General features: G+C 45.3%; 19 non-coding genes and 1 pseudogene across 19 annotated transcripts; all 20 read left to right on the plus strand.

The window, feature by feature from the left end:
• Positions 1-924: 924 nt before the first annotated feature.
• LOC141200549 (U2 spliceosomal RNA) lies at positions 925-1,115 on the plus strand. The gene has a single exon (XR_012272267.1). It is a non-coding gene; the product is annotated as a U2 spliceosomal RNA (small nuclear RNA).
• Positions 1,116-2,237: 1,122 nt separating this feature from the next.
• On the plus strand, positions 2,238-2,428 carry LOC141199146 (U2 spliceosomal RNA). The gene has a single exon (XR_012270906.1). It is a non-coding gene; the product is annotated as a U2 spliceosomal RNA (small nuclear RNA).
• A 1,120-nt stretch (positions 2,429-3,548) lies between these two features.
• LOC141199147 (U2 spliceosomal RNA) lies at positions 3,549-3,739 on the plus strand. Its single transcript, XR_012270907.1, has one exon. It is a non-coding gene; the product is annotated as a U2 spliceosomal RNA (small nuclear RNA).
• A 1,120-nt stretch (positions 3,740-4,859) lies between these two features.
• LOC141200550 (U2 spliceosomal RNA) lies at positions 4,860-5,050 on the plus strand. Its single transcript, XR_012272268.1, has one exon. It is a non-coding gene; the product is annotated as a U2 spliceosomal RNA (small nuclear RNA).
• Positions 5,051-6,172: 1,122 nt separating this feature from the next.
• LOC141199148 (U2 spliceosomal RNA) lies at positions 6,173-6,363 on the plus strand. The gene has a single exon (XR_012270908.1). It is a non-coding gene; the product is annotated as a U2 spliceosomal RNA (small nuclear RNA).
• A 1,120-nt stretch (positions 6,364-7,483) lies between these two features.
• Positions 7,484-7,674, plus strand: LOC141199149 (U2 spliceosomal RNA). Its single transcript, XR_012270909.1, has one exon. It is a non-coding gene; the product is annotated as a U2 spliceosomal RNA (small nuclear RNA).
• Positions 7,675-8,793: 1,119 nt separating this feature from the next.
• On the plus strand, positions 8,794-8,984 carry LOC141199150 (U2 spliceosomal RNA). The gene has a single exon (XR_012270910.1). It is a non-coding gene; the product is annotated as a U2 spliceosomal RNA (small nuclear RNA).
• Positions 8,985-10,104: 1,120 nt separating this feature from the next.
• On the plus strand, positions 10,105-10,295 carry LOC141199151 (U2 spliceosomal RNA). Its single transcript, XR_012270911.1, has one exon. It is a non-coding gene; the product is annotated as a U2 spliceosomal RNA (small nuclear RNA).
• Positions 10,296-11,415: 1,120 nt separating this feature from the next.
• LOC141199152 (U2 spliceosomal RNA) lies at positions 11,416-11,606 on the plus strand. The gene has a single exon (XR_012270912.1). It is a non-coding gene; the product is annotated as a U2 spliceosomal RNA (small nuclear RNA).
• Positions 11,607-12,727: 1,121 nt separating this feature from the next.
• LOC141199154 (U2 spliceosomal RNA) lies at positions 12,728-12,918 on the plus strand. The gene has a single exon (XR_012270914.1). It is a non-coding gene; the product is annotated as a U2 spliceosomal RNA (small nuclear RNA).
• A 1,118-nt stretch (positions 12,919-14,036) lies between these two features.
• On the plus strand, positions 14,037-14,227 carry LOC141199155 (U2 spliceosomal RNA). The gene has a single exon (XR_012270915.1). It is a non-coding gene; the product is annotated as a U2 spliceosomal RNA (small nuclear RNA).
• Positions 14,228-15,347: 1,120 nt separating this feature from the next.
• On the plus strand, positions 15,348-15,538 carry LOC141199156 (U2 spliceosomal RNA). Its single transcript, XR_012270916.1, has one exon. It is a non-coding gene; the product is annotated as a U2 spliceosomal RNA (small nuclear RNA).
• Positions 15,539-16,660: 1,122 nt separating this feature from the next.
• LOC141200993 (U2 spliceosomal RNA) lies at positions 16,661-16,776 on the plus strand (annotated as a pseudogene).
• A 524-nt stretch (positions 16,777-17,300) lies between these two features.
• On the plus strand, positions 17,301-17,482 carry LOC141200814 (U2 spliceosomal RNA). The gene has a single exon (XR_012272523.1). It is a non-coding gene; the product is annotated as a U2 spliceosomal RNA (small nuclear RNA).
• A 1,121-nt stretch (positions 17,483-18,603) lies between these two features.
• LOC141199157 (U2 spliceosomal RNA) lies at positions 18,604-18,794 on the plus strand. Its single transcript, XR_012270917.1, has one exon. It is a non-coding gene; the product is annotated as a U2 spliceosomal RNA (small nuclear RNA).
• A 1,120-nt stretch (positions 18,795-19,914) lies between these two features.
• Positions 19,915-20,105, plus strand: LOC141199158 (U2 spliceosomal RNA). The gene has a single exon (XR_012270918.1). It is a non-coding gene; the product is annotated as a U2 spliceosomal RNA (small nuclear RNA).
• A 1,123-nt stretch (positions 20,106-21,228) lies between these two features.
• Positions 21,229-21,419, plus strand: LOC141199160 (U2 spliceosomal RNA). The gene has a single exon (XR_012270920.1). It is a non-coding gene; the product is annotated as a U2 spliceosomal RNA (small nuclear RNA).
• A 1,125-nt stretch (positions 21,420-22,544) lies between these two features.
• LOC141199161 (U2 spliceosomal RNA) lies at positions 22,545-22,735 on the plus strand. Its single transcript, XR_012270921.1, has one exon. It is a non-coding gene; the product is annotated as a U2 spliceosomal RNA (small nuclear RNA).
• A 1,121-nt stretch (positions 22,736-23,856) lies between these two features.
• Positions 23,857-24,047, plus strand: LOC141200256 (U2 spliceosomal RNA). The gene has a single exon (XR_012271981.1). It is a non-coding gene; the product is annotated as a U2 spliceosomal RNA (small nuclear RNA).
• Positions 24,048-25,175: 1,128 nt separating this feature from the next.
• Positions 25,176-25,366, plus strand: LOC141199162 (U2 spliceosomal RNA). Its single transcript, XR_012270922.1, has one exon. It is a non-coding gene; the product is annotated as a U2 spliceosomal RNA (small nuclear RNA).
• Positions 25,367-25,759: the final 393 nt, after the last annotated feature.

The following is a 25,759-nucleotide window of genomic DNA, read 5'->3' on the forward strand; positions in this document are numbered from 1 at the left end:
GTAATGTAATGTAATGCAATGCTATCTATCTAGCTCTCCCTCTATACTTCCTTTTGGATAAACAGACATATTAGGCAAGCATTTTGGAGCTTTCACCTAAATAACTACAGGTGGTGAGATAAGCTGCACAATATAATTGACCTTTCAGTATATTGTTGCACACACACCATCTATTTAGCAAATGCCCTTGTTATCAACAGCAGCCTTTTAAACTCACCTGAGCTAACAGGTATGTGAGCTGGTTACTCTGCTGCGCTTAAAATTTCTTTTTTGGTTTGCTACAATGCCTTTTCTGAAACGTTGTCTCCCTCTGCTGGAACACTGACTTCTTTCATTTAATGCCTGCAGACTATAAAAGAGAAACCAACCCAAAAAGTTTGGTTGATTAGTCTGTGGCATTCTTTTAAACTGTTGCTTATGGCGGTCTCTGTGAGCTTCTCAGTGACATTCAGCCATCCAGGTATCCCGCCTGCAGTAGACGGAATGTGGCAATGGAACGCTGGCTGCGCGTGTCATAATAGGCTCTGAGCCTTTATATACCTGCGCACAGCAGCAGCCACCTTCAGTCTGCTGCTGGACAGCCAGCAGCAGCAGCAGCAGGAGAGGTAATTAATCAGCAAACCTCCTGCTAAGGGTAGACAGCTGCTCGTTCCACCCCCCCCCCGCCTTAATTGGTTCTCCTCCCTTCCAACGGTGTTGAGGCGGGTGGGAACAGCCGGGGGTTGAGGGTACTGTGCTAAAAGAGGTGGAGTTATGCAGATCTAAAACGCGTGGATTGCAGCAGCAGCAAGCCGAAAAGTGCAGGCATGTGAGGGATCTAGAGGTTGACAGCATGTCTTCTTAACGGGAGTCCAGGTGGCCATCTCCACAAATGGACTTTTCAGAATCCTTGGGTGGCACCGTAGTCGGAAACCAATTCTGGTTATCGCTTCTCGGCCTTTTGGCTAAGATCAAGTGTAGTATCTGTTCTTATCAGTTTAATATCTGATACGTCCCCTATCTGGGGACCATATATTAAATGGATTTTTAGAACAGGGAGATGGAAAAAGAGTTTGCTCTGTCCACTCCACGCATTGACCTGGTATTGCAGTATCTCCAGGACCGGTGCACCCCTTCTTTAATGCAGTTTCTAAAATCAGAAAGAATTGAATTCAATGCTTTTTGTTCATTTTGCTTGTTTGTCGGATTTTGGGATGGACTCTTTGGCTTTGCTTTTCTTCTCCTCATTGGATTTTTCATGTTAAAAGTTGCAGAAGCCAGATGACAAGCTCATTTTGGTTCAACTTCAGCAACTGTGCATTGCATTGCCATGTAATGTAATGTAATGCAATGCTATCTATCTAGCTCTCCCTCTATTCTTCCTTTTGGATAAACAGACATATTAGGCAAGCATTTTGGAGCTTTCACCTAAATAACTACAGGTGGTGAGATAAGCTGCACAATATAATTGACCTTTCAGTATATTGTTGCACACACACCATCTATTTAGCAAATGCCCTTGTTATCAACAGCAGCCTTTTAAACTCACCTGAGCTAACAGGTATGTGAGCTGGTTACTCTGCTGCGCTTAAAATTTCTTTTTTGGTTTGCTACAATGCCTTTTCTGAAACGTTGTCTCCCTCTGCTGGAACACTGACTTCTTTCATTTAATGCCTGCAGACTATAAAAGAGAAACCAACCCAAAAAGTTTGGTTGATTAGTCTGTGGCATTCTTTTAAACTGTTGCTTATGGCGGTCTCTGTGATCTTCTCAGTGACATTCAGCCATCCAGGTATCCCGCCTGCAGTAGACGGAATGTGGCAATGGAACGCTGGCTGCGCATGTCATAATAGGCTCTGAGCCTTTATATACCTGCGCACAGCAGCAGCCACCTTCAGTCTGCTGCTGGACAGCCAGCAGCTGCAGCAGCAGGAGAGGTAATTAATCAGCAACCCTCCTGCTAAGGGTAGACAGCTGCTCGTTCCACCCCACCCCCCCGCCTTAACTGGTTCTCCTCCCTTCCAACGGTGTTGAGGCGTGTGGGAACAGCCGGGGGTTGAGGGTACTGTGCTAAAAGAGGTGGAGTTATGCAGATCTAAAACGCGTGGATTGCAGCAGCAGCAAGCCGAAAAGTGCAGGCATGTGAGGGATCTAGAGGTTGACAGCATGTCTTCTTAACGGGAGTCCAGGTGGCCATCTCCACAAATGGACTTTTCAGAATCCTTGGGTGGCACCGTAGTCGGAAACCAATTCTGGTTATCGCTTCTCGGCCTTTTGGCTAAGATCAAGTGTAGTATCTGTTCTTATCAGTTTAATATCTGATACGTCCCCTATCTGGGGACCATATATTAAATGGATTTTTAGAACAGGGAGATGGAAAAAGAGCTTGCTCTGTCCACTCCACGCATTGACCTGGTATTGCAGTATCTCCAGGACCGGTGCACCCCTTCTTTAATGCAGTTTCTAAAATCAGAAAGAATTGAATTCAATGCTTTTTGTTCATTTTGCTTGTTTGTCGGATTTTGGGATGGACTCTTTGGCTTTGCTTTTCTTCTCCTCATTGGATTTTTCATGTTAAAAGTTGCAGAAGCCAGATGACAAGCTCATTTTGGTTCAACTTCAGCAACTGTGCATTGCATTGCCATGTAATGTAATGTAATGCAATGCTATCTATCTAGCTCTCCCTCTATACTTCCTTTTGGATAAACAGACATATTAGGCAAGCATTTTGGAGCTTTCACCTAAATAACTACAGGTGGTGAGATAAGCTGCACAATATAATTGACCTTTCAGTATATTGTTGCACACACACCATCTATTTAGCAAATGCCCTTGTTATCAACAGCAGCCTTTTAAACTCACCTGAGCTAACAGGTATGTGAGCTGGTTACTCTGCTGCGCTTAAAATTTCTTTTTTGGTTTGCTACAATGCCTTTTCTGAAACGTTGTCTCCCTCTGCTGGAACACTGACTTCTTTCATTTAATGCCTGCAGACTATAAAAGAGAAACCAACCCAAAAAGTTTGGTTGATTAGTCTGTGGCATTCTTTTAAACTGTTGCTTATGGCGGTCTCTGTGAGCTTCTCAGTGACATTCAGCCATCCAGGTATCCCGCCTGCAAAGACGGAATGTGGCAATGGAACGCTGGCTGCGCGTGTCATAATAGGCTCTGAGCATTTATATACCTGCGCACAGCAGCAGCCACCTTCAGTCTGCTGCTGGACAGCCAGCAGCAGCAGCAGCAGGAGAGGTAATTAATCAGCAACCCTCCTGCTAAGGGTAGACAGCTGCTCGTTCCACCCCCCCCCCCGCCTTAATTGGTTCTCCTCCCTTCCAACGGTGTTGAGGCGGGTGGGAACAGCCGGGGGTTGAGGGTACTGTGCTAAAAGAGGTGGAGTTATGCAGATCTAAAACGCGTGGATTGCAGCAGCAGCAAGCCGAAAAGTGCAGGCATGTGAGGGATCTAGAGGTTGACAGCATGTCTTCTTAACGGGAGTCCAGGTGGCCATCTCCACAAATGGACTTTTCAGAATCCTTGGGTGGCACCGTAGTCGGAAACCAATTCTGGTTATCGCTTCTCGGCCTTTTGGCTAAGATCAAGTGTAGTATCTGTTCTTATCAGTTTAATATCTGATACGTCCCCTATCTGGGGACCATATATTAAATGGATTTTTAGAACAGGGAGATGGAAAAAGAGCTTGCTCTGTCCACTCCACGCATTGACCTGGTATTGCAGTATCTCCAGGACCGGTGCACCCCTTCTTTAATGCAGTTTCTAAAATCAGAAAGAATTGAATTCAATGTTTTTTGTTCATTTTGCTTGTTTGTCGGATTTTGGGATGGACTCTTTGGCTTTGCTTTTCTTCTCCTCATTGGATTTTTCATGTTAAAAGTTGCAGAAGCCAGATGACAAGCTCATTTTGGTTCAACTTCAGCAACTGTGCATTGCATTGCCATGTAATGTAATGTAATGCAATGCTATCTATCTAGCTCTCCCTCTATACTTCCTTTTGGATAAACAGACATATTAGGCAAGCATTTTGGAGCTTTCACCTAAATAACTACAGGTGGTGAGATAAGCTGCACAATATAATTGACCTTTCAGTATATTGTTGCACACACACCATCTATTTAGCAAATGCCCTTGTTATCAACAGCAGCCTTTTAAACTCACCTGAGCTAACAGGTATGTGAGCTGGTTACTCTGCTGCGCTTAAAATTTCTTTTTTGGTTTGCTACAATGCCTTTTCTGAAACGTTGTCTCCCTCTGCTGGAACACTGACTTCTTTCATTTAATGCCTGCAGACTATAAAAGAGAAACCAACCCAAAAAGTTTGGTTGATTAGTCTGTGGCATTCTTTTAAACTGTTGCTTATGGCGGTCTCTGTGAGCTTCTCAGTGACATTCAGCCATCCAGGTATCCCGCCTGCAGTAGACGGAATGTGGCAATGGAACGCTGGCTGCGCGTGTCATAATAGGCTCTGAGCCTTTATATACCTGCGCACAGCAGCAGCCACCTTCAGTCTGCTGCTGGACAGCCAGCAGCAGCAGCAGCAGGAGAGGTAATTAATCAGCAAACCTCCTGCTAAGGGTAGACAGCTGCTCGTTCCACCCCCCCCCCGCCTTAATTGGTTCTCCTCCCTTCCAACGGTGTTGAGGCGGGTGGGAACAGCCGGGGGTTGAGGGTACTGTGCTAAAAGAGGTGGAGTTATGCAGATCTAAAACGCGTGGATTGCAGCAGCAGCAAGCCGAAAAGTGCAGGCATGTGAGGGATCTAGAGGTTGACAGCATGTCTTCTTAACGGGAGTCCAGGTGGCCATCTCCACAAATGGACTTTTCAGAATCCTTGGGTGGCACCGTAGTCGGAAACCAATTCTGGTTATCGCTTCTCGGCCTTTTGGCTAAGATCAAGTGTAGTATCTGTTCTTATCAGTTTAATATCTGATACGTCCCCTATCTGGGGACCATATATTAAATGGATTTTTAGAACAGGGAGATGGAAAAAGAGTTTGCTCTGTCCACTCCACGCATTGACCTGGTATTGCAGTATCTCCAGGACCGGTGCACCCCTTCTTTAATGCAGTTTCTAAAATCAGAAAGAATTGAATTCAATGCTTTTTGTTCATTTTGCTTGTTTGTCGGATTTTGGGATGGACTCTTTGGCTTTGCTTTTCTTCTCCTCATTGGATTTTTCATGTTAAAAGTTGCAGAAGCCAGATGACAAGCTCATTTTGGTTCAACTTCAGCAACTGTGCATTGCATTGCCATGTAATGTAATGTAATGCAATGCTATCTATCTAGCTCTCCCTCTATACTTCCTTTTGGATAAACAGACATATTAGGCAAGCATTTTGGAGCTTTCACCTAAATAACTACAGGTGGTGAGATAAGCTGCACAATATAATTGACCTTTCAGTATATTGTTGCACACACACCATCTATTTAGCAAATGCCCTTGTTATCAACAGCAGCCTTTTAAACTCACCTGAGCTAACAGGTATGTGAGCTGGTTACTCTGCTGCGCTTAAAATTTCTTTTTTGGTTTGCTACAATGCCTTTTCTGAAACGTTGTCTCCCTCTGCTGGAACACTGACTTCTTTCATTTAATGCCTGCAGACTATAAAAGAGAAACCAACCCAAAAAGTTTGGTTGATTAGTCTGTGGCATTCTTTTAAACTGTTGCTTATGGCGGTCTCTGTGATCTTCTCAGTGACATTCAGCCATCCAGGTATCCCGCCTGCAGTAGACGGAATGTGGCAATGGAACGCTGGCTGCGCATGTCATAATAGGCTCTGAGCCTTTATATACCTGCGCACAGCAGCAGCCACCTTCAGTCTGCTGCTGGACAGCCAGCAGCTGCAGCAGCAGGAGAGGTAATTAATCAGCAACCCTCCTGCTAAGGGTAGACAGCTGCTCGTTCCACCCCACCCCCCCGCCTTAACTGGTTCTCCTCCCTTCCAACGGTGTTGAGGCGGGTGGGAACAGCTGGGGGTTGAGGGTACTGTGCTAAAAGAGGTGGAGTTATGCAGATCTAAAACGCGTGGATTGCAGCAGCAGCAAGCCGAAAAGTGCAGGCATGTGAGGGATCTAGAGGTTGACAGCATGTCTTCTTAACGGGAGTCCAGGTGGCCATCTCCACAAATGGACTTTTCAGAATCCTTGGGTGGCACCGTAGTCGGAAACCAATTCTGGTTATCGCTTCTCGGCCTTTTGGCTAAGATCAAGTGTAGTATCTGTTCTTATCAGTTTAATATCTGATACGTCCCCTATCTGGGGACCATATATTAAATGGATTTTTAGAACAGGGAGATGGAAAAAGAGCTTGCTCTGTCCACTCCACGCATTGACCTGGTATTGCAGTATCTCCAGGACCGGTGCACCCCTTCTTTAATGCAGTTTCTAAAATCAGAAAGAATTGAATTCAATGCTTTTTGTTCATTTTGCTTGTTTGTCGGATTTTGGGATGGACTCTTTGGCTTTGCTTTTCTTCTCCTCATTGGATTTTTCATGTTAAAAGTTGCAGAAGCCAGATGACAAGCTCATTTTGGTTCAACTTCAGCAACTGTGCATTGCATTGCCATGTAATGTAATGTAATGCAATGCTATCTATCTAGCTCTCCCTCTATACTTCCTTTTGGATAAACAGACATATTAGGCAAGCATTTTGGAGCTTTCACCTAAATAACTACAGGTGGTGAGATAAGCTGCACAATATAATTGACCTTTCAGTATATTGTTGCACACACACCATCTATTTAGCAAATGCCCTTGTTATCAACAGCAGCCTTTTAAACTCACCTGAGCTAACAGGTATGTGAGCTGGTTACTCTGCTGCGCTTAAAATTTCTTTTTTGGTTTGCTACAATGCCTTTTCTGAAACGTTGTCTCCCTCTGCTGGAACACTGACTTCTTTCATTTAATGCCTGCAGACTATAAAAGAGAAACCAACCCAAAAAGTTTGGTTGATTAGTCTGTGGCATTCTTTTAAACTGTTGCTTATGGCGGTCTCTGTGAGCTTCTCAGTGACATTCAGCCATCCAGGTATCCCGCCTGCAGTAGACGGAATGTGGCAATGGAACGCTGGCTGCGCGTGTCATAATAGGCTCTGAGCCTTTATATACCTGCGCACAGCAGCAGCCACCTTCAGTCTGCTGCTGGACAGCCAGCAGCAGCAGCAGGAGAGGTAATTAATCAGCAACCCTCCTGCTAAGGGTAGACAGCTGCTCGTTCCACCCCCCCCCCCCCGCCTTAATTGGTTCTCCTCCCTTCCAACGGTGTTGAGGCGGGTGGGAACAGCCGGGGGTTGAGGGTACTGTGCTAAAAGAGGTGGAGTTATGCAGATCTAAAACGCGTGGATTGCAGCAGCAGCAAGCCGAAAAGTGCAGGCATGTGAGGGATCTAGAGGTTGACAGCATGTCTTCTTAACGGGAGTCCAGGTGGCCATCTCCACAAATGGACTTTTCAGAATCCTTGGGTGGCACCGTAGTCGGAAACCAATTCTGGTTATCGCTTCTCGGCCTTTTGGCTAAGATCAAGTGTAGTATCTGTTCTTATCAGTTTAATATCTGATACGTCCCCTATCTGGGGACCATATATTAAATGGATTTTTAGAACAGGGAGATGGAAAAAGAGCTTGCTCTGTCCACTCCACGCATTGACCTGGTATTGCAGTATCTCCAGGACCGGTGCACCCCTTCTTTAATGCAGTTTCTAAAATCAGAAAGAATTGAATTCAATGCTTTTTGTTCATTTTGCTTGTTTGTCGGATTTTGGGATGGACTCTTTGGCTTTGCTTTTCTTCTCCTCATTGGATTTTTCATGTTAAAAGTTGCAGAAGCCAGATGACAAGCTCATTTTGGTTCAACTTCAGCAACTGTGCATTGCATTGCCATGTAATGTAATGTAATGCAATGCTATCTATCTAGCTCTCCCTCTATACTTCCTTTTGGATAAACAGACATATTAGGCAAGCATTTTGGAGCTTTCACCTAAATAACTACAGGTGGTGAGATAAGCTGCACAATATAATTGACCTTTCAGTATATTGTTGCACACACACCATCTATTTAGCAAATGCCCTTGTTATCAACAGCAGCCTTTTAAACTCACCTGAGCTAACAGGTATGTGAGCTGGTTACTCTGCTGCGCTTAAAATTTCTTTTTTGGTTTGCTACAATGCCTTTTCTGAAACGTTGTCTCCCTCTGCTGGAACACTGACTTCTTTCATTTAATGCCTGCAGACTATAAAAGAGAAACCAACCCAAAAAGTTTGGTTGATTAGTCTGTGGCATTCTTTTAAACTGTTGCTTATGGCGGTCTCTGTGAGCTTCTCAGTGACATTCAGCCATCCAGGTATCCCGCCTGCAGTAGACGGAATGTGGCAATGGAACGCTGGCTGCGCGTGTCATAATAGGCTCTGAGCCTTTATATACCTGCGCACAGCAGCAGCCACCTTCAGTCTGCTGCTGGACAGCCAGCAGCAGCAGCAGCAGGAGAGGTAATTAATCAGCAACCCTCCTGCTAAGGGTAGACAGCTGCTCGTTCCACCCCCCCCCGCCTTAATTGGTTCTCCTCCCTTCCAACGGTGTGGAGGCGGGTGGGAACAGCCGGGGGTTGAGGGTACTGTGCTAAAAGAGGTGGAGTTATGCAGATCTAAAACGCGTGGATTGCAGCAGCAGCAAGCCGAAAAGTGCAGGCATGTGAGGGATCTAGAGGTTGACAGCATGTCTTCTTAACGGGAGTCCAGGTGGCCATCTCCACAAATGGACTTTTCAGAATCCTTGGGTGGCACCGTAGTCGGAAACCAATTCTGGTTATCGCTTCTCGGCCTTTTGGCTAAGATCAAGTGTAGTATCTGTTCTTATCAGTTTAATATCTGATACGTCCCCTATCTGGGGACCATATATTAAATGGATTTTTAGAACAGGGAGATGGAAAAAGAGCTTGCTCTGTCCACTCCACGCATTGACCTGGTATTGCAGTATCTCCAGGACCGGTGCACCCCTTCTTTAATGCAGTTTCTAAAATCAGAAAGAATTGAATTCAATGCTTTTTGTTCATTTTGCTTGTTTGTCGGATTTTGGGATGGACTCTTTGGCTTTGCTTTTCTTCTCCTCATTGGATTTTTCATGTTAAAAGTTGCAGAAGCCAGATGACAAGCTCATTTTGGTTCAACTTCAGCAACTGTGCATTGCATTGCCATGTAATGTAATGTAATGCAATGCTATCTATCTAGCTCTCCCTCTATACTTCCTTTTGGATAAACAGACATATTAGGCAAGCATTTTGGAGCTTTCACCTAAATAACTACAGGTGGTGAGATAAGCTGCACAATATAATTGACCTTTCAGTATATTGTTGCACACACACCATCTATTTAGCAAATGCCCTTGTTATCAACAGCAGCCTTTTAAACTCACCTGAGCTAACAGGTATGTGAGCTGGTTACTCTGCTGCGCTTAAAATTTCTTTTTTGGTTTGCTACAATGCCTTTTCTGAAACGTTGTCTCCCTCTGCTGGAACACTGACTTCTTTCATTTAATGCCTGCAGACTATAAAAGAGAAACCAACCCAAAAAGTTTGGTTGATTAGTCTGTGGCATTCTTTTAAACTGTTGCTTATGGCGGTCTCTGTGAGCTTCTCAGTGACATTCAGCCATCCAGGTATCCCGCCTGCAGTAGACGGAATGTGGCAATGGAACGCTGGCTGCGCGTGTCATAATAGGCTCTGAGCCTTTATATACCTGCGCACAGCAGCAGCCACCTTCAGTCTGCTGCTGGACAGCCAGCAGCAGCAGCAGCAGGAGAGGTAATTAATCAGCAACCCTCCTGCTAAGGGTAGACAGCTGCTCGTTCCACCCCCCCCCCGCCTTAATTGGTTCTCCTCCCTTCCAACGGTGTTGAGGCGGGTGGGAACAGCCGGGGGTTGAGGGTACTGTGCTAAAAGAGGTGGAGTTATGCAGATCTAAAACGCGTGGATTGCAGCAGCAGCAAGCCGAAAAGTGCAGGCATGTGAGGGATCTAGAGGTTGACAGCATGTCTTCTTAACGGGAGTCCAGGTGGCCATCTCCACAAATGGACTTTTCAGAATCCTTGGGTGGCACCGTAGTCGGAAACCAATTCTGGTTATCGCTTCTCGGCCTTTTGGCTAAGATCAAGTGTAGTATCTGTTCTTATCAGTTTAATATCTGATACGTCCCCTATCTGGGGACCATATATTAAATGGATTTTTAGAACAGGGAGATGGAAAAAGAGCTTGCTCTGTCCACTCCACGCATTGACCTGGTATTGCAGTATCTCCAGGACCGGTGCACCCCTTCTTTAATGCAGTTTCTAAAATCAGAAAGAATTGAATTCAATGCTTTTTGTTCATTTTGCTTGTTTGTCGGATTTTGGGATGGACTCTTTGGCTTTGCTTTTCTTCTCCTCATTGGATTTTTCATGTTAAAAGTTGCAGAAGCCAGATGACAAGCTCATTTTGGTTCAACTTCAGCAACTGTGCATTGCATTGCCATGTAATGTAATGTAATGCAATGCTATCTATCTAGCTCTCCCTCTATACTTCCTTTTGGATAAACAGACATATTAGGCAAGCATTTTGGAGCTTTCACCTAAATAACTACAGGTGGTGAGATAAGCTGCACAATATAATTGACCTTTCAGTATATTGTTGCACACACACCATCTATTTAGCAAATGCCCTTGTTATCAACAGCAGCCTTTTAAACTCACCTGAGCTAACAGGTATGTGAGCTGGTTACTCTGCTGCGCTTAAAATTTCTTTTTTGGTTTGCTACAATGCCTTTTCTGAAACGTTGTCTCCCTCTGCTGGAACACTGACTTCTTTCATTTAATGCCTACAGACTATAAAAGAGAAACCAACCCAAAAAGTTTGGTTGATTAGTCTGTGGCATTCTTTTAAACTGTTGCTTATGGCGGTCTCTATGAGCTTCTCAGTGACATTCAGCCATCCAGGTATCCCGCCTGCAGTAGACGGAATGTGGCAATGGAACGCTGGCTGCGCGTGTCATAATAGGCTCTGAGCCTTTATATACCTGCGCACAGCAGCAGCCACCTTCAGTCTGCTGCTGGACAGCCAGCAGCAGCAGCAGCAGGAGAGGTAATTAATCAGCAACCCTCCTGCTAAGGGTAGACAGCTGCTCGTTCCACCCCCCCCCCGCCTTAATTGGTTCTCCTCCCTTCCAACGGTATTGAGGCGGGTGGGAACAGCCGGGGGTTGAGGGTACTGTGCTAAAAGAGGTGGAGTTATGCAGATCTAAAACGCGTGGATTGCAGCAGCAGCAAGCCGAAAAGTGCAGGCATGTGAGGGATCTAGAGGTTGACAGCATGTCTTCTTAACGGGAGTCCAGGTGGCCATCTCCACAAATGGACTTTTCAGAATCCTTGGGTGGCACCGTAGTCGGAAGCCAATTCTGGTTATCGCTTCTCGGCCTTTTGGCTAAGATCAAGTGTAGTATCTGTTCTTATCAGTTTAATATCTGATACGTCCCCTATCTGGGGACCATATATTAAATGGATTTTTAGAACAGGGAGATGGAAAAAGAGCTTGCTCTGTCCACTCCACGCATTGACCTGGTATTGCAGTATCTCCAGGACCGGTGCACCCCTTCTTTAATGCAGTTTCTAAAATCAGAAAGAATTGAATTCAATGCTTTTTGTTCATTTTGCTTGTTTGTCGGATTTTGGGATGGACTCTTTGGCTTTGCTTTTCTTCTCCTCATTGGATTTTTCATGTTAAAAGTTGCAGAAGCCAGATGACAAGCTCATTTTGGTTCAACTTCAGCAACTGTGCATTGCATTGCCATGTAATGTAATGTAATGCAATGCTATCAATCTAGCTCTCCCTCTATACTTCCTTTTGGATAAACAGACATATTAGGCAAGCATTTTGGAGCTTTCACCTAAATAACTACAGGTGGTGAGATAAGCTGCACAATATAATTGACCTTTCAGTATATTGTTGCACACACACCATCTATTTAGCAAATGCCCTTGTTATCAACAGCAGCCTTTTAAACTCACCTGAGCTAACAGGTATGTGAGCTGGTTACTCTGCTGCGCTTAAAATTTCTTTTTTGGTTTGCTACAATGCCTTTTCTGAAACGTTGTCTCCCTCTGCTGGAACACTGACTTCTTTCATTTAATGCCTGCAGACTATAAAAGAGAAACCAACCCAAAAAGTTTGGTTGATTAGTCTGTGGCATTCTTTTAAACTGTTGCTTATGGCGGTCTCTGTGAGCTTCTCAGTGACATTCAGCCATCCAGGTATCCCGCCTGCAGTAGACGGAATGTGGCAATGGAACGCTGGCTGCGCGTGTCATAATAGGCTCTGAGCCTTTATATACCTGCGCACAGCAGCAGCCACCTTCAGTCTGCTGCTGGACAGCCAGCAGCAGCAGCAGCAGGAGAGGTAATTAATCAGCAACCCTCCTGCTAAGGGTAGACAGCTGCTCGTTCCACCCCCCCCCCCGCCTTAATTGGTTCTCCTCCCTTCCAACGGTGTTGAGGCGGGTGGGAACAGCCGGGGGTTGAGGGTACTGTGCTAAAAGAGGTGGAGTTATGCAGATCTAAAACGCGTGGATTGCAGCAGCAGCAAGCCGAAAAGTGCAGGCATGTGAGGGATCTAGAGGTTGACAGCATGTCTTCTTAACGGGAGTCCAGGTGGCCATCTCCACAAATGGACTTTTCAGAATCCTTGGGTGGCACCGTAGTCGGAAACCAATTCTGGTTATCGCTTCTCGGCCTTTTGGCTAAGATCAAGTGTAGTATCTGTTCTTATCAGTTTAATATCTGATACGTCCCCTATCTGGGGACCATATATTAAATGGATTTTTAGAACAGGGAGATGGAAAAAGAGCTTGCTCTGTCCACTCCACGCATTGACCTGGTATTGCAGTATCTCCAGGACCGGTGCACCCCTTCTTTAATGCAGTTTCTAAAATCAGAAAGAATTGAATTCAATGCTTTTTGTTCATTTTGCTAGTTTGTCGGATTTTGGGATGGACTCTTTGGCTTTGCTTTTCTTCTCCTCATTGGATTTTTCATGTTAAAAGTTGCAGAAGCCAGATGACAAGCTCATTTTGGTTCAACTTCAGCAACTGTGCATTGCATTGCCATGTAATGTAATGTAATGCAATGCTATCTATCTAGCTCTCCCTCTATACTTCCTTTTGGATAAACAGACATATTAGGCAAGCATTTTGGAGCTTTCACCTAAATAACTACAGGTGGTGAGATAAGCTGCACAATATAATTGACCTTTCAGTATATTGTTGCACACACACCATCTATTTAGCAAATGCCCTTGTTATCAACAGCAGCTTTTTAAACTCACCTGAGCTAACAGGTATGTGAGCTGGTTACTCTGCTGCGCTTAAAATTTCTTTTTTGGTTTGCTACAATGCCTTTTCTGAAACGTTGTCTCCCTCTGCTGGAACACTGACTTCTTTCATTTAATGCCTGCAGACTATAAAAGAGAAACCAACCCAAAAAGTTTGGTTGATTAGTCTGTGGCATTCTTTTAAACTGCTGCTTATGGCGGTCTCTGTGAGCTTCTCAGTGACATTCAGCCATCCAGGTATCCCGCCTGCAGTAGACGGAATGTGGCAATGGAACGCTGGCTGCGCGTGTCATAATAGGCTCTGAGCCTTTATATACCTGCGCACAGCAGCAGCCACCTTCAGTCTGCTGCTGGACAGCCAGCAGCAGCAGCAGGAGAGGTAATTAATCAGCAACCCTCCTGCTAAGGGTAGACAGCTGCTCGTTCCACCCCCCCCCCCGCCTTAATTGGTTCTCCTCCCTTCCAACGGTGTTGAGGCGGGTGGGAACAGCCGGGGGTTGAGGGTACTGTGCTAAAAGAGGTGGAGTTATGCAGATCTAAAACGCGTGGATTGCAGCAGCAGCAAGCCGAAAAGTGCAGGCATGTGAGGGATCTAGAGGTTGACAGCATGTCTTCTTAACGGGAGTCCAGGTGGCCATCTCCACAAATGGACTTTTCAGAATCCTTGGGTGGCACCGTAGTCGGAAACCAATTCTGGTTATCGCTTCTCGGCCTTTTGGCTAAGATCAAGTGTAGTATCTGTTCTTATCAGTTTAATATCTGATACGTCCCCTATCTGGGGACCATATATTAAATGGATTTTTAGAACAGGGAGATGGAAAAAGAGCTTGCTCTGTCCACTCCACGCATTGACCTGGTATTGCAGTATCTCCAGGACCGGTGCACCCCTTCTTTAATGCAGTTTCTAAAATCAGAAAGAATTGAATTCAATGCTTTTTGTTCATTTTGCTTGTTTGTCGGATTTTGGGATGGACTCTTTGGCTTTGCTTTTCTTCTCCTCATTGGATTTTTCATGTTAAAAGTTGCAGAAGCCAGATGACAAGCTCATTTTGGTTCAACTTCAGCAACTGTGCATTGCATTGCCATGTAATGTAATGTAATGCAATGCTATCTATCTAGCTCTCCCTCTATACTTCCTTTTGGATAAACAGACATATTAGGCAAGCATTTTGGAGCTTTCACCTAAATAACTACAGGTGGTGAGATAAGCTGCACAATATAATTGACCTTTCAGTATATTGTTGCACACACACCATCTATTTAGCAAATGCCCTTGTTATCAACAGCAGCCTTTTAAACTCACCTGAGCTAACAGGTATGTGAGCTGGTTACTCTGCTGCGCTTAAAATTTCTTTTTTGGTTTGCTACAATGCCTTTTCTGAAACGTTGTCTCCCTCTGCTGGAACACTGACTTCTTTCATTTAATGCCTGCAGACTATAAAAGAGAAACCAACCCAAAAAGTTTGGTTGATTAGTCTGTGGCATTCTTTTAAACTGTTGCTTATGGCGGTCTCTGTGAGCTTCTCAGTGACATTCAGCCATCCAGGTATCCCGCCTGCAGTAGACGGAATGTGGCAATGTAACGCTGGCTGCGCGTGTCATAATAGGCTCTGAGCCTTTATATACCTGCGCACAGCAGCAGCCACCTTCAGTCTGCTGCTGGACAGCCAGCAGCAGCAGCAGCAGGAGAGGTAATTAATCAGCAACCCTCCTGCTAAGGGTAGACAGCTGCTCGTTCCACCCCCCCCCCGCCTTAATTGGTTCTCCTCCCTTCCAACGGTGTTGAGGCGGGTGGGAACAGCCGGGGGTTGAGGGTACTGTGCTAAAAGAGGTGGAGTTATGCAGATCTAAAACGCGTGGATTGCAGCAGCAGCAAGCCGAAAAGTGCAGGCATGTGAGGGATCTAGAGGTTGACAGCATGTCTTCTTAACGGGAGTCCAGGTGGCCATCTCCACAAATGGACTTTTCAGAATCCTTGGGTGGCACCGTAGTCGGAAACCAATTCTGGTTATCGCTTCTCGGCCTTTTGGCTAAGATCAAGTGTAGTATCTGTTCTTATCAGTTTAATATCTGATACGTCCCCTATCTGGGGACCATATATTAAATGGATTTTTAGAACAGGGAGATGGAAAAAGAGCTTGCTCTGTCCACTCCACGCATTGACCTGGTATTGCAGTATCTCCAGGACCGGTGCACCCCTTCTTTAATGCAGTTTCTAAAATCAGAAAGAATTGAATTCAATGCTTTTTGTTCATTTTGCTTGTTTGTCGGATTTTGGGATGGACTCTTTGGCTTTGCTTTTCTTCTCCTCATTGGATTTTTCATGTTAAAAGTTGCAGAAGCCAGATGACAAGCTCATTTTGGTTCAACTTCAGCAACTGTGCATTGCATTGCCATGTAATGTAATGTAATGCAATGCTATCTATCTAGCTCTCCCTCTATACTTCCTTTTGGATAAACAGACATATTAGGCAAGCATTTTGGAGCTTTCACCTAAATAACTACAGGTGGTGAGATAAGCTGCACAATATAATTGACCTTTCAGTATATTGTTGCACACACACCATCTATTTAGCAAATGCCCTTGTTATCAACAGCAGCTTTTTAAACTCACCTGAGCTAACAGGTATGTGAGCTGGTTACTCTGCTGCGCTTAAAATTTCTTTTTTGGTTTGCTACAATGCCTTTTCTGAAACGTTGTCTCCCTCTGCTGGAACACTGACTTCTTTCATTTAATGCCTGCAGACTATAAAAGAGAAACCAACCCAAAAAGTTTGGTTGATTAGTCTGTGGCATTCTTTTAAACTGCTGCTTATGGCGGTCTCTGTGAGCTTCTCAGTGACATTCAGCCATCCAGGTATCCCGCCTGCAGTAGACGGAATGTGGCAATGGAACGCTGGCTGCGCGTGTCATAATAGGCTCTGAGCCTTTATATACCTGCGCACAGCAGCAGCCACCTTCAGTCTGCTGCTGGACAGCCAGCAGCAGCAGCAGCAGGAGAGGTAATTAATCAGCAACCCTCCTGCTAAGGGTAGACAGCTGCTCGTTCCACCCCCCCCCCCCGCCTTAATTGGTTCTCCTCCCTTCCAACGGTGTTGAGGCGGGTGGGAACAGCCGGGGGTTGAGGGTACTGTGCTAAAAGAGGTGGAGTTATGCAGATCTAAAACGCGTGGATTGCAGCAGCAGCAAGCCGAAAAGTGCAGGCATGTGAGGGATCTAGAGGTTGACAGCATGTCTTCTTAACGGGAGTCCAGGTGGCCATCTCCACAAATGGACTTTTCAGAATCCTTGGGTGGCACCGTAGTCGGAAACCAATTCTGGTTATCGCTTCTCGGCCTTTTGGCTAAGATCAAGTGTAGTATCTTTTGAAAAGGCAGTTTTGTCCTTGGGCTGCCCTAGTAAATTGATGCATATTACACACTGGTTTGGTGCACTTGTTAGTACGCCAGGTGGCTCATAGAGTTATCTGATGGAAAACATGGCCCTCCAGGATCGAAGTCACTAGGCTGGGTAAGTGTGAGGGCTTTGGAGCAATGTGCCCCAGGAGTAGGCGCCCTGGTGGGAGTCCAAGCTTACTGGGACTGGGAACCCCAGAAAGACTTGGCTTCGTTGCACGCCGCACCTTTGCCAATCATACTTTCTGAGCAACCCCCCCTATTCCTGGCCTCCGGGCTAGGAAGGGGAATTTTTATAAACCCGGTCGGAGGTCCGGTCAACTTTGGGCTGAGAAACCAACACAGGCTACAGCTCCACTAGGGTGGCAGCCTAGATGGAAGCTGGGAGCACGAAAACGGCTCTTCTCCGGCTTCGGCTAGGGAGAGCATCGGAGATCCCTGACCCTCGCTGTGGCCTTCTGGCTCGGAGGGATGGGGATGGTTTATTGGGGACCCTCTCCTCCGGGAAGGGTCCACATGAATCCTCGCCTCGTGCGCTGTTTTGGTGTGACTTCGGTCACATTTTTCAGTGCCTTGGATGCAGCTTCAATCAAAAAATCTGTTCTTATCAGTTTAATATCTGATACGTCCCCTATCTGGGGACCATATATTAAATGGATTTTTAGAACAGGGAGATGGAGAAAGAGCTTGCTCTGTCCACTCCACGCATTGACCTGGTATTGCAGTATCTCCAGGACCGGTGCACCCCTTCTTTAATGCAGTTTCTAAAATCAGAAAGAATTGAATTCAATGCTTTTTGTTCATTTTGCTTGTTTGTCGGATTTTGGGATGGACTCTTTGGCTTTGCTTTTCTTCTCCTCATTGGATTTTTCATGTTAAAAGTTGCAGAAGCCAGATGACAAGCTCATTTTGGTTCAACTTCAGCAACTGTGCATTGCATTGCCATGTAATGTAATGTAATGCAATGCTATCTATCTAGCTCTCCCTCTATACTTCCTTTTGGATAAACAGACATATTAGGCAAGCATTTTGGAGCTTTCACCTAAATAACTACAGGTGGTGAGATAAGCTGCACAATATAATTGACCTTTCAGTATATTGTTGCACACACACCATCTATTTAGCAAATGTCCTTGTTATCAACAGCAGCCTTTTAAACTCACCTGAGCTAACAGGTATGTGAGCTGGTTACTCTGCTGCGCTTAAAATTTCTTTTTTGGTTTGCTACAATGCCTTTTCTGAAACGTTGTCTCCCTCTGCTGGAACACTGACTTCTTTCATTTAATGCCTGCAGACTATAAAAGAGAAACCAACCCAAAAAGTTTGGTTGATTAGTCTGTGGCATTCTTTTAAACTGTTGCTTATGGCGGTCTCTGTGAGCTTCTCAGTGACATTCAGCCATCCAGGTATCCCGCCTGCAGTAGACGGAATGTGGCAATGGAACGCTGGCTGCGCCTGTCATAATAGGCTCTGAGCCTTTATATACCTGCGCACAGCAGCAGCCACCTTCAGTCTGCTGCTGGACAGCCAGCAGCAGCAGCAGGAGAGGTAATTAATCAGCAACCCTCCTGCTAAGGGTAGACAGCTGCTCGTTCCACCCCCCCCCCCCCCGCCTTAATTGGTTCTCCTCCCTTCCAACGGTGTTGAGGCGGGTGGGAACAGCCGGGGGTTGAGGGTACTGTGCTAAAAGAGGTGGAGTTATGCAGATCTAAAACGCGTGGATTGCAGCAGCAGCAAGCCGAAAAGTGCAGGCATGTGAGGGATCTAGAGGTTGACAGCATGTCTTCTTAACGGGAGTCCAGGTGGCCATCTCCACAAATGGACTTTTCAGAATCCTTGGGTGGCACCGTAGTCGGAAACCAATTCTGGTTATCGCTTCTCGGCCTTTTGGCTAAGATCAAGTGTAGTATCTGTTCTTATCAGTTTAATATCTGATACGTCCCCTATCTGGGGACCATATATTAAATGGATTTTTAGAACAGGGAGATGGAAAAAGAGCTTGCTCTGTCCACTCCACGCATTGACCTGGTATTGCAGTATCTCCAGGACCGGTGCACCCCTTCTTTAATGCAGTTTCTAAAATCAGAAAGAATTGAATTCAATGCTTTTTGTTCATTTTGCTTGTTTGTCGGATTTTGGGATGGACTCTTTGGCTTTGCTTTTCTTCTCCTCATTGGATTTTTCATGTTAAAAGTTGCAGAAGCCAGATGACAAGCTCATTTTGGTTCAACTTCAGCAACTGTGCATTGCATTGCCATGTAATGTAATGTAATGCAATGCTGTCTATCTAGCTCTCCCTCTATACTTCCTTTTGGATAAACAGACATATTAGGCAAGCATTTTGGAGCTTTCACCTAAATAACTACAGGTGGTGAGATAAGCTGCACAATATAATTGACCTTTCAGTATATTGTTGCACACACACCATCTATTTAGCAAATGCCCTTGTTATCAACAGCAGCCTTTTAAACTCACCTGAGCTAACAGGTATGTGAGCTGGTTACTCTGCTGCGCTTAAAATTTCTTTTTTGGTTTGCTACAATGCCTTTCTGAAACGTTGTCTCCCTCTGCTGGAACACTGACTTCTTTCATTTAATGCCTGCAGACTATAAAAGAGAAACCAACCCAAAAAGTTTGGTTGATTAGTCTGTGGCATTCTTTTAAACTGTTGCTTATGGCGGTCTCTGTGAGCTTCTCAGTGACATTCAGCCATCCAGGTATCCCGCCTGCAGTAGACGGAATGTGGCAATGGAACGCTGGCTGCGCGTGTCATAATAGGCTCTGAGCCTTTATATACCTGCGCACAGCAGCAGCCACCTTCAGTCTGCTGCTGGACAGCCAGCAGCAGCAGCAGCAGGAGAGGTAATTAATCAGCAACCCTCCTGCTAAGGGTAGACAGCTGCTCGTTCCACCCCCCCCCCCGCCTTAATTGGTTCTCCTCCCTTCCAACGGTGTTGAGGCGGGTGGGAACAGCCGGGGGTTGAGGGTACTGTGCTAAAAGAGGTGGAGTTATGCAGATCTAAAACGCGTGGATTGCAGCAGCAGCAAGCCGAAAAGTGCAGGCATGTGAGGGATCTAGAGGTTGACAGCATGTCTTCTTAACGGGAGTCCAGGTGGCCATCTCCACAAATGGACTTTTCAGAATCCTTGGGTGGCACCGTAGTCGGAAACCAATTCTGGTTATCGCTTCTCGGCCTTTTGGCTAAGATCAAGTGTAGTATCTGTTCTTATCAGTTTAATATCTGATACGTCCCCTATCTGGGGACCATATATTAAATGGATTTTTAGAACAGGGAGATGGAAAAAGAGCTTGCTCTGTCCACTCCACGCATTGACCTGGTATTGCAGTATCTCCAGGACCGGTGCACCCCTTCTTTAATGCAGTTTCTAAAATCAGAAAGAATTGAATTCAATGCTTTTTGTTCATTTTGCTTGTTTGTCGGATTTTGGGATGGACTCTTTCGCTTTGCTTTTCTTCTCCTCATTGGATTTTTCATGTTAAAAGTTGCAGAAGCCAGATGACAAGCTCATTTTGGTTCAACTTCAGCAACTGTGCATTGCATTGCCATGTAATGTAATGTAATGCAATGCTATCTATCTCGCTCTCCCTCTATACTTCCTTTTGGATAAACAGACATATTAGGCAAGCATTTTGGAGCTTTCACCTAAATAACTACAGGTGGTGAGATAAGCTGCACAATATAATTGACCTTTCAGTATATTGTTGCACACACACCATCTATTTAGCAAATGCCCTTGTTATCAACAGCAGCCTTTTAAACTCACCTGAGCTAACAGGTATGTGAGCTGGTTACTCTGCTGCGCTTAAAATTTCTTTTTTGGTTTGCTACAATGCCTTTTCTGAAACGTTGTCTCCCTCTGCTGGAACACTGACTTCTTTCATTTAATGCCTGCAGACTATAAAAGAGAAACCAACCCAAAAATTTGGTTGATTAGTCTGTGGCATTCTTTTAAACTGTTGCTTATGGCGGTCTCTGTGAGCTTCTCAGTGACATTCAGCCATCCAGGTATCCCGCCTGCAGTAGACGGAATGTGGCAATGGAACGCTGGCTGCGCGTGTCATAATAGGCTCTGAGCCTTTATATACCTGCGCACAGCAGCAGCCACCTTCAGTCTGCTGCTGGACAGCCAGCAGCAGCAGCAGCAGGAGAGGTAATTAATCAGCAACCCTCCTGCTAAGGGTAGACAGCTGCTCGTTCCACCCCCCCCCCCCCCGCCTTAATTGGTTCTCCTCCCTTCCAACGGTGTTGAGACGGGTGGGAACAGCCGGGGGTTGAGGGTACTGTGCTAAAAGAGGTGGAGTTATGCAGATCTAAAACGCGTGGATTGCAGCAGCAGCAAGCCGAAAAGTGCAGGCATGTGAGGGATCTAGAGGTTGACAGCATGTCTTCTTAACGGGAGTCCAGGTGGCCATCTCCACAAATGGACTTTTCAGAATCCTTGGGTGGCACCGTAGTCGGAAACCAATTCTGGTTATCGCTTCTCGGCCTTTTGGCTAAGATCAAGTGTAGTATCTGTTCTTATCAGTTTAATATCTGATACGTCCCCTATCTGGGGACCATATATTAAATGGATTTTTAGAACAGGGAGATGGAAAAAGAGCTTGCTCTGTCCACTCCACGCATTGACCTGGTATTGCAGTATCTCCAGGACCGGTGCACCCCTTCTTTAATGCAGTTTCTAAAATCAGAAAGAATTGAATTCAATGCTTTTTGTTCATTTTGCTTGTTTGTCGGATTTTGGGATGGACTCTTTGGCTTTGCTTTTCTTCTCCTCATTGGATTTTTCATGTTAAAAGTTGCAGAAGCCAGATGACAAGCTCATTTTGGTTCAACTTCAGCAACTGTGCATTGCATTGCCATGTAATGTAATGTAATGCAATGCTATCTATCTAGCTCTCCCTCTATACTTCCTTTTGGATAAACAGACATATTAGGCAAGCATTTTGGAGCTTTCACCTAAATAACTACAGGTGGTGAGATAAGCTGCACAATATAATTGACCTTTCAGTATATTGTTGCACACACACCATCTATTTAGCAAATGCCCTTGTTATCAACAGCAGCCTTTTAAACTCACCTGAGCTAACAGGTATGTGAGCTGGTTACTCTGCTGCGCTTAAAATTTCTTTTTTGGTTTGCTACAATGCCTTTTCTGAAACGTTGTCTCCCTCTGCTGGAACACTGACTTCTTTCATTTAATGCCTGCAGACTATAAAAGAGAAACCAACCCAAAAAGTTTGGTTGATTAGTCTGTGGCATTCTTTTAAACTGTTGCTTATGGCGGTCTCTGTGAGCTTCTCAGTGACATTCAGCCATCCAGGTATCCCGCCTGCAGTAGACGGAATGTGGCAATGGAACGCTGGCTGCGCGTGTCATAATAGGCTCTGAGCCTTTATATACCTGCGCACAGCAGCAGCCACCTTCAGTCTGCTGCTGGACAGCCAGCAGCAGCAGCAGCAGGAGAGGTAATTAATCAGCAACCCTCCTGCTAAGGGTAGACAGCTGCTCGTTCCACCCCCCCCCCCCCCCGCCTTAATTGGTTCTCCTCCCTTCCAACGGTGTTGAGACGGGTGGGAACAGCCGGGGGTTGAGGGTACTGTGCTAAAAGAGGTGGAGTTATGCAGATCTAAAACGCGTGGATTGCAGCAGCAGCAAGCCGAAAAGTGCAGGCATGTGAGGGATCTAGAGGTTGACAGCATGTCTTCTTAACGGGAGTCCAGGTGGCCATCTCCACAAATGGACTTTTCAGAATCCTTGGGTGGCACCGTAGTCGGAAACCAATTCTGGTTATCGCTTCTCGGCCTTTTGGCTAAGATCAAGTGTAGTATCTGTTCTTATCAGTTTAATATCTGATACGTCCCCTATCTGGGGACCATATATTAAATGGATTTTTAGAACAGGGAGATGGAAAAAGAGCTTGCTCTGTCCACTCCACGCATTGACCTGGTATTGCAGTATCTCCAGGACCGGTGCACCCCTTCTTTAATGCAGTTTCTAAAATCAGAAAGAATTGAATTCAATGCTTTTTGTTCATTTTGCTTGTTTGTCGGATTTTGGAATGGACTCTTTGGCTTTGCTTTTCTTCTCCTCATTGGATTTTTCATGTTAAAAGTTGCAGAAGCCAGATGACAAGCTCATTTTGGTTCAACTTCAGCAACTGTGCATTGCATTGCCATGTAATGTAATGTAATGCAATGCTATCTATCTAGCTCTCCCTCTATACTTCCTTTTGGATAAACAGACATATTAGGCAAGCATTTTGGAGCTTTCACCTAAATAACTACAGGTGGTGAGATAAGCTGCACAATATAATTGACCTTTCAGTATATTGTTGCACACACACCATCTATTTAGCAAATGCCCTTGTTATCAACAGCAGCCTTTTAAACTCACCTGAGCTAACAGGTATGTGAGCTGGTTACTCTGCTGCGCTTAAAATTTCTTTTTTGGTTTGCTACAATGCCTTTTCTGAAACGTTGTCTCCCTCTGCTGGAACACTGACTTCTTTCATTTAATGCCTGCAGACTATAAAAGAGAAACCAACCCAAAAAGTTTGGTTGATTAGTCTGTGGCATTCTTTTAAACTGTTGCTTATGGCGGTCTCTGTGAGCTTCTCAGTGACATTCAGCCATCCAGGTATCCCGCCTGCAGTAGACGGAATGTGGCAATGGAACGCTGGCTGCGCGTGTCATAATAGGCTCTGAGCCTTTATATACCTGCGCACAGCAGCAGCCACCTTCAGTCTGCTGCTGGACAGCCAGCAGCAGCAGCAGCAGGAGAGGTAATTAATCAGCAACCCTCCTGCTAAGGGTAGACAGCTGCTCGTTCCACCCCCCCCCCCGCCTTAATTGGTTCTCCTCCCTTCCAACGGTGTTGAGGCGGGTGGGAACAGCCGGGGGTTGAGGGTACTGTGCTAAAAGAGGTGGAGTTATGCAGATCTAAAACGCGTGGATTGCAGCAGCAGCAAGCCGAAAAGTGCAGGCATGTGAGGGATCTAGAGGTTGACAGCATGTCTTCTTAACGGGAGTCCAGGTGGCCATCTCCACAAATGGACTTTTCAGAATCCTTGGGTGGCACCGTAGTCGGAAACCAATTCTGGTTATCGCTTCTCGGCCTTTTGGCTAAGATCAAGTGTAGTATCTGTTCTTATCAGTTTAATATCTGATACGTCCCCTATATGGGGACCATATATTAAATGGATTTTTAGAACAGGGAGATGGAAAAAGAGCTTGCTCTGTCCACTCCACGCATTGACCTGGTATTGCAGTATCTCCAGGACCGGTGCACCCCTTCTTTAATGCAGTTTCTAAAATCAGAAAGAATTGAATTCAATGCTTTTTGTTCATTTTGCTTGTTTGTCGGATTTTGGGATGGACTCTTTGGCTTTGCTTTTCTTCTCCTCATTGGATTTTTCATGTTAAAAGTTGCAGAAGCCAGATGACAAGCTCATTTTGGTTCAACTTCAGCAACTGTGCATTGCATTGCCATGTAATGTAATGTAATGCAATGCTATCTATCTAGCTCTCCCTCTATACTTCCTTTTGGATAAACAGACATATTAGGCAAGCATTTTGGAGCTTTCACCTAAATAACTACAGGTGGTGAGATAAGCTGCACAATATAATTGACCTTTCAGTATATTGTTGCACACACACCATCTATTTAGCAAATGCCCTTGTTATCAACAGCAGCCTTTTAAACTCACCTGAGCTAACAGGTATGTGAGCTGGTTACTCTGCTGCGCTTAAAATTTCTTTTTTGGTTTGCTACAATGCCTTTTCTGAAACGTTGTCTCCCTCTGCTGGAACACTGACTTCTTTCATTTAATGCCTGCAGACTATAAAAGAGAAACCAACCCAAAAAGTTTGGTTGATTAGTCTGTGGCATTCTTTTAAACTGTTGCTTATGGCGGTCTCTGTGAGCTTCTCAGTGACATTCAGCCATCCAGGTATCCCGCCTGCAGTAGACGGAATGTGGCAATGGAACGCTGGCTGCGCGTGTCATAATAGGCTCTGAGCCTTTATATACCTGCGCACAGCAGCAGCCAGCTTCAGTCTGCTGCTGGACAGCCAGCAGCAGCAGCAGCAGGAGAGGTAATTAATCAGCAACCCTCCTGCTAAGGGTAGACAGCTGCTCGTTCCACCCCACCCCCCCCCCCCCGCCTTAATTGGTTCTCCTCCCTTCCAACGGTGTTGAGGCGGGTGGGAACAGCCGGGGGTTGAGGGTACTGTGCTAAAAGAGGTGGAGTTATGCAGATCTAAAACGCGTGGATTGCAGCAGCAGCAAGCCGAAAAGTGCAGGCATGTGAGGGATCTAGAGGTTGACAGCATGTCTTCTTAACGGGAGTCCAGGTGGCCATCTCCACAAATGGACTTTTCAGAATCCTTGGGTGGCACCGTAGTTGGAAACCAATTCTGGTTATCGCTTCTCGGCCTTTTGGCTAAGATCAAGTGTAGTATCTGTTCTTATCAGTTTAATATCTGATACGTCCCCTATCTGGGGACCATATATTAAATGGATTTTTAGAACAGGGAGATGGAAAAAGAGCTTGCTCTGTCCACTCCACGCATTGACCTGGTATTGCAGTATCTCCAGGACCGGTGCACCCCTTCTTTAATGCAGTTTCTAAAATCAGAAAGAATTGAATTCAATGCTTTTTGTTCATTTTGCTTGTTTGTCGGATTTTGGGATGGACTCTTTGGCTTTGCTTTTCTTCTCCTCATTGGATTTTTCATGTTAAAAGTTGCAGAAGCCAGATGACAAGCTCATTTTGGTTCAACTTCAGCAACTGTGCATTGCATTGCCATGTAATGTAATGTAATGCAATGCTATCTATCTAGCTCTCCCTCTATACTTCCTTTTGGATAAACAGACATATTAGGCAAGCATTTTGGAGCTTTCACCTAAATAACTACAGGTGGTGAGATAAGCTGCACAATATAATTGACCTTTCAGTATATTGTTGCACACACACCATCTATTTAGCAAATGCCCTTGTTATCAA

Source organism: Phyllobates terribilis, unplaced genomic scaffold (genome assembly GCF_046119375.1).
Source record: "Phyllobates terribilis strain yellow unplaced genomic scaffold, ASM4611937v1 Scaffold_108__1_contigs__length_5656254, whole genome shotgun sequence".
Taxonomy (NCBI): Eukaryota; Metazoa; Chordata; class Amphibia; order Anura; family Dendrobatidae; genus Phyllobates; species Phyllobates terribilis.